The following is a 7117-nucleotide window of genomic DNA, read 5'->3' on the forward strand; positions in this document are numbered from 1 at the left end:
TTATCGAGTATGAGTACCGATATTTTTTTGGTACTCATCGATAGCGAATACTATTGATAGCGAAGGAGATCTCCCTCTGACCAGAAGTTCTGGTATCGGAGGTAAGTATAGGGGCCTAAATACTCGGTATCGGCACCGATACTAGTATCGGTATTGGTGCATCCCTAATTATAATTTTTTTTTACTTATTTGCATTTTTTATTATTTTATTTTCTTACTTTTTTAGCATTTGCATTTTATTATTGTTTACTTTTTATCACTTTTTTTATTTACTTTTTAAAATTATTTTTTATCTTATTATTATTTTTTTAAACTTTTTTATACATTTTTTTATTTTTTTACTTTTTAGCAATTTTTTATTTGTATTTATTTTCACTTAACTTTATTGCTATAACATTGACTGCCGACATCACTTGACCAGCTCCCTCTATGCCCGAAGCAGGGCTAAATGTAGAAAAAAAACACTCGCCTGCTGTCAGCTGCTCTCAGGCCACGGCTGCTTTAGGGACATCTGGGGGCCAGCGGGAGGATTAACACTGCTGCTCTAGGAGGAGGCTGAGGAGCCTCTCACCTAGCGCAGCATAAGGCACGCAGCAACCTGCTCAACTGGGGGTCGCGACCCACAGGTTGAGAACCTCTGAGGTTAATACGTATGTCTTTAAAAACAACTAGTATGATCCAAGACATGAGACTACTCTTATCACTTGAACTACTTATGCAAGCTTGAAAAAGTGGACTTTGGATAAAAATCATCACGTGCAAGATTCCTTGTGATATATTGTACAACAATGATGTTACAGTGGGTCATTTCATAGTTTTAAAGCTCCACTCTGAGCAAAAACTCCCTACCATCCTTCCCACTCCCTTCTAACCCATCCAAATAATTTCCTCTGACTCCTATTGCCTCCTCTAAGCTCACCATAAACATTGTTGTTGGTAGCTCTAAAGAAAATGTTACAGTCAGACTGTAAAGTGCATAGTGAGGTTTAATTCTATGATCATATTCTTCATAAGATACCAAATCAATTTAATAGGTTCTCATGCTTGAAGCAACTGGGTCATCTTCTCATTCATGTCAGTCATTGAGTTTTGATAAACAAAGAATGAAGCTATTTGCATCTTTATTACAGTGTTTCCCTGAAAATAAGACACTGTCTTATATTTTTTTTGCCTCAAAAAAACACACTAGGTCTTATTTTCGGGGTAGGTCTTATTTTTTTTTAAATGTATAACAATCCAAAGTTAATGCAAATCCAAATTAAATAATCCAAAATAGCAAAGTTAAGAATAGGGTGATCAGGACAATCAGGGGTGCCATACCTTTCCAAGAGCAATTTGGTAACCAGAATGAGCGAAGCGCACTTTCACTATCGATTTCTCACAGGCGGCGTGCATTTGTTATGACTCCGCCTGTGACAGGAGCCGGCGCTATAGAGGAAACATCGGCTTATGCGGCTCTGCTCCCTCCGCTGCTGCCTCGCTTCCTCTAGTGCTGGCTTCGTTGGCACCGCTGATTCTCTCTCGTGACTCTTCAAGTTCCCCCTTATGCCACCACTGGCCCTGGGAATGGTCACAACTGGGTCTCATTTTCAGGGTAGGTCTTATATTTTAGCAATTCCCCAAAATAGTACTAGGTCTTATATTCGGGGTAGGTCTTATTTTCAGGGAAACAGGGTAAAATATATTTTTTTATTGCTTTTATAATTTTTATATACTTGTGCAGTTTATTTATTGCCCCCATGTTGGTACTATGCATGTGTTTGAGTTGGGTTTTTCCCCCCATTCTAATTAAACCTAGTATAAGGACAAAACATATCTGCATGCACTCTGTGATAAATCTTTGTAGCAAATAAAATGCTAGTTACTCAAGACAAGGTGAGTGTTATACTAAAAGCTCCATATGAATTGAGCTTAATTTACAGAATTGTCTGACAAATTTACATAATATCAAAATCTATACAGGTTACCTATGCCAGATATTCTGAAAATAGAGCCATGAAGCTTCCCACAGACTGACCTTGTATCTGGTAGAGCCTAGGATGGTATGCTCAGGAATAATCATAAATGTTTTGAAGTTATAACACAAAATGCTATGAATGTTAACATAAGTCTGGGCAATTCATACAGAGCATATGATAAAAAAAATGCATAAGCAGAACAGTTGTCTTCAATGAAAATCACATATCAAACTCATCAGCATAACCAGATCTTTAAGCAGCTCATGTTATACAGTATGTAAATCCTAATTAGCCCTTCCCCTTGTTAACTCTCATGTTATTTATTGATGACCAGTGATGGGCTCAAGAGGTCAAGAAGGGGAGGTTTAAGCGCTTTAGAGGAAAGTTGATATTTTTATATAGCAAGCTGTCAATATCTTTGGATCTAATGATATGTGTGACAGTTAATTGCTTATGTATTTTGAACTATACACTTACTTTGAATTGCCCAGGATTGTAACAAATTTATTTTAAAAGCAACTTCCAAGTAGTACAAATGTGTATATTTAAATATACATACATTGCTTCATTATACAATAATATTGTGTACAAATAGGATGATCAGTGTTCTGATTTCCATATCAATAGGTAAGACTTCTTAGACAAGTAGAAAGAAGAAGTACAGAAATATTTGGGAAGTGAGAGAGATGGAAAGACAGAAAAGGGAAGGATGAGAAGAAACCTACTCTGGATTTGAGGCTCAGAGAAAGATCTATATTTTTTTTTTTTTCCTGGCAGAAGTGGGTGTAGGAACTGTAACTGACTGTGCCGCACCTGCTTCTATATCCTTCTTTTGTGTGTGTTGGGTGCACTGCCTCTGTGCCATGACTTGACTTTGGCTTCAGAGTTTGGGCACTACTCAATAGGGCAACTCTGTGCGAGCACCAAATCTATTGCAAGGCATCAGCCCAGGGGGGCCTCTATTGTACATGTTACCCTGAGAGGGTGTCATCTTTGGGTGTAATACCATTTTTACATGGCTAGCTTGCAGCTTCACTCCACTGCATGTTTATAGTATCATGCAGCATTTGCTGAACCAGAATCCCTATCTGTATATACTACTTTTTGGGTTTCTATACTTTATCAGTACAGGGGTGGTGTCTCTGCTTTGCATATGAAGTACTCTAGGAGTGAGCTCATCAGAACAAAATGTATAGATAGGTACTGAAACATTTTTAGCCTTATGAGCATGGGTAGATGTTGTAATTTTAGAGGTCATGTGATGATTTATGATGTGTGTGGGGCTTTCAATTGGAAACATGTTATATAAAAATGGCATTATCTAGAATAGAGGTGCCCATCAGGTAGATCGCGATCTACCAGTAGATTGCAAAGCGAACACTGGTAGATTGCGATCGGCTTGCTGACCTGTGTCCTGTCCTCCCGCGGTGCTCGTGCGGCTGAATGTGTCAGACACCGCAGATGGGAAGGAGAGGAGACTTGGGAAGCTGCTGCAGTAGAGGTAAGAAAAGACATTGAATTGATTCCAGGAAATGTTGTGTACAGCGTCTAGACCACACTGGGATTCTTCACAGAAACTCCATCAGTAGAGTATCTAAAAGCTGGGGGCAACCAGGGTCTTGAAGTGTAGATACATAGATACAAATCTTAAAGTGACATTAAAGTCAAAACATTTTTTCCCTCCCCCCAATGTTAATATTAGCACTTACCTAAAAGGAGGTCTCTTAATCCGATCTTCCTCTTCCTTCCTGATGTTTTCATCTGTCCCACCAGTGGTGCGGCGTCTCCCTGATCCAGCGCTGACTACTCTGTCCTTGCTGGCACTTCCGATCCCGCGGTGTCTGCATGTGGGTGCACGCGTCCATAGACTTACGCAAGGTCTCTGCTCGTCTCCCGGCCAAAAATCCAAACTGCGCATGCGTCCGCCCCAGGATGCTTCGCGGCCGCCCGAGCAGTTTCGGATTCTCGGGCGGGAGCGAGCTGCAAAAACGGGGTAAGTTTAAACCGCTGTTAAAGCGGTTTTGAAAAAAAACCTTTTTGCATATATCTGCTGCTTGCTAGCAGTAGATATAGGCAAAAAAACCCGGAGGGTTTAGAACCCCTTTAATACAGTGAAAAAAATATTAGATACTATTGTGTATTTAAGCTCTACACTGGTCTACTGGTTTATAAAATCATTACTTTTTAGTAGTCTGTGGCCTATCTGGGGGAGTTACAAGTGACTTGAAATTGCTGTGAAACATTTGGATGTAATTGTGTCTCACAATGTGGAAGACAACATGCTTAGTCTTGCTTCACCATCCAATAAAAGAAGAGTGAAAGGAAAATAAGGAAGTGTCCATATGAAGAAATACATTACAGTTTAGTAAGTTCTCCTTCTGTCACATGTAGATGAGACAATGCCCTTTATACACGCAAGATAGTATATAATCAGCTACATAAAGAGGAATAGTACTGTACTGATCAAATTAACCAGAGCAATACAAATTATCTAGAATGAAGGTCAATTCTAAAGACATGCTACAGCCAACCTTTGTCATTATAGCATTGTAAATATACTGGCAACATGCAGCAAGCACGTGCTTTAGTGTTTATTAAAAATTCTTCAGACTCCTGAATAATACTTATCCTACATTGTTTTATATAGTTATATTATTATTATTACTATATTATTTTATATAGTGTGTTATTATATGTATTGAATTAATTTATATTTGTACTGATTTAATGCATAAAGAGGAACTTCACCCATGCCCATTTATTCCCAATTCATTCTTTCCCAATTTTCAACTTACTTTTCATTCAGGGAAAACATAATTACAAGCCCAGTGAGTCCTACATTGTCCTTTTCTACCCTGACACTCTTGTGCTGCTCATACCATCCCACATCGCCATCTTTGTTTTTTTTTTAATCATCAGGAGCCAGCTGTTTCTTCCTGGTTCTTGCAGCCAGCCCCCTGATGGCGCGGCACCAGGTCTCTCCGCCTCCAGATTGACTACAGGCATCTTTCCTCCCCCTGACCAATGATGCAGAGTATCTTTCTCTTCCTCCTGACCACCAAAGCAGGCATTGTTTCGTAGCCCTGGCCACCAACTCTGGACATTTTTTCCCCCTGATGCCAGACATTTTTCCTCCCCACGACAGTCAACGCTGAACATTTTTATCTCCTGTTGATTGCCAACGCCAGTCCTTTTTTCCTCCCCCTGACCAATGATACAGAGCATCTTTTTTCTCTTCCTGACCACAATGCAGGCATTGTTTCTAGGCCCTGACAACCAACTGTGCCATTTCCCCCCCTGACCACTGATGCCAGACATTTTTCCTCCCTGTCTCACCGTCAACTCTGGGCATTTTTATCTCCTACTGATTACCAATGCCAGTAATTTTTTCTCCTGCTGACCAAAGATGCCACCTACAGTATGTATTACTTGAATTGACCAGAGGCACCAGGCATTTTGTTCTCCTACTTACCAGCAATATGAGGGGCACAATGACACACATTACTAACTATTGCACTCTATACATTGTGTTGTACATTACATTTTGCTTACATTACATACTCCTGACCACAGTGTTTATTGTCGTACCATTTGCTGGTTGCTAATTTGTTTCTGACTTTTTAAAAATGAAGTACTGCTTAAGGTGGATCCTTTAGGTCTATGTATGTCTGTAAAACTCTAGCTTGTGGTACAGCAGTTAAGCAGTATGTTTGGGGTACAAAGACTGTGTGTATGGGTACATTGTGTTTTGCAAGTAGGTTATATTTAAACATGTCCCTTTAGGCCACGCCCAGTGTAGCCACACCCATTTTCACCTTGGAATGCCGCATATGGTTTCCTTTTCAGCGTGCCCTTCTTTCTTAACTTCTGATGTTGGGCTATATGATATAAACGCCTAATTCCAGGTTACAGTGAAGTAGATACATTTTGGGAAAGGGCCTTACAATGTATACTTTTCTTTTTTTGTGACAACTAAATGATCTAATTTATATGGAGAAAAAAGACAGCAGCTTAAAGCAAACTTATACATGCTGCAAAGTAACATGTTCCTTTAAAGCAAGGAGGTTATAGCACACTTACATGTCTCACATATGCTATTCTACCACCAAGATCACCCACTTCCGATGAACCCTGAATCATTGTGTCAATTCCAACCTAATACTAGACCAGAGCTTACACAGGGCTAAGGATGCCCCTGCTTCACATGGCAGGTATTGGGACAGCTGGGAGGCAGATAAGACAGTCAATTGCCTATCAATACCTAGAGGTCATGTTTTTTCCTCCACTGAGGGAAGAGGTTGCACAAGGGAGCGTGTGGAAAGTAAATATTTACTACTTACCTTTTCTGCTCTTTAGTGGACAAGTTATTTTGTCCTCAAATGGCAAATTACTGTTTGGCTTTGATCCACTTTTGTTACCAGGAAGCACGTTTAGTGTTAGTTTCATTTACATCATTCCACTCTTCATCTGCAGTCATTATTATTTTTTATCATTGATATTTTTAATATTACAAGTTTTATATATAGCGCCAACAGTTTGCACAGCGATTTACAGTATAAACAGCATACCACATTCTTATGGATTCTTATTAAATTAGAAAGTAAAAACTGTTTGTCACTTTACCCTCATATAAAGTTAGAACATAACATAAGCATTACATTTCCTTCTCATGCCATTAAATGAGTGTGCAATCCAGATGCCACTTTCAAAGGCCCGGTTCACACCTGGGCATTTTGTAGAGCGTTCCTACGCTCTGCAAAACGCTCAAACACCGAAATCCCATTATTTCCTATGGGTATGGTTCACACCTGAGCATATTACAGGCCGTATGAACGCGCTACAAAACGACCCAACGCCCAAAGAAGTACAGGAGCTTATTTGGGACGTTTTTGTCACGCGTATCCATTGGGATACAGCCAGGTAGCCCTCGGAGACGCCCGTTTGTTGCGTGTTTTTTAGCGCGAATCGCGCGACAAATGCGCATATTTGATACGCCTAGGTGTGAACCCAGCCTAAAGCCATTATCAGCAGAAAACACAATGTACTGAAACTGAAAAGCCAACTGTACAATAATCAATTAAATAGTATAAGTTAAATTCCAAGATTTCTCTAAAGTCAGTAGAAGAGCCTACAAGTACTAAAGGATTGTCGAGAATGAG

Source organism: Nanorana parkeri, unplaced genomic scaffold (genome assembly GCF_000935625.1).
Source record: "Nanorana parkeri isolate BGI_ZX_2015 unplaced genomic scaffold, ASM93562v1 scaffold1003, whole genome shotgun sequence".
Lineage (NCBI taxonomy): Eukaryota > Metazoa > Chordata > Amphibia > Anura > Dicroglossidae > Nanorana > Nanorana parkeri.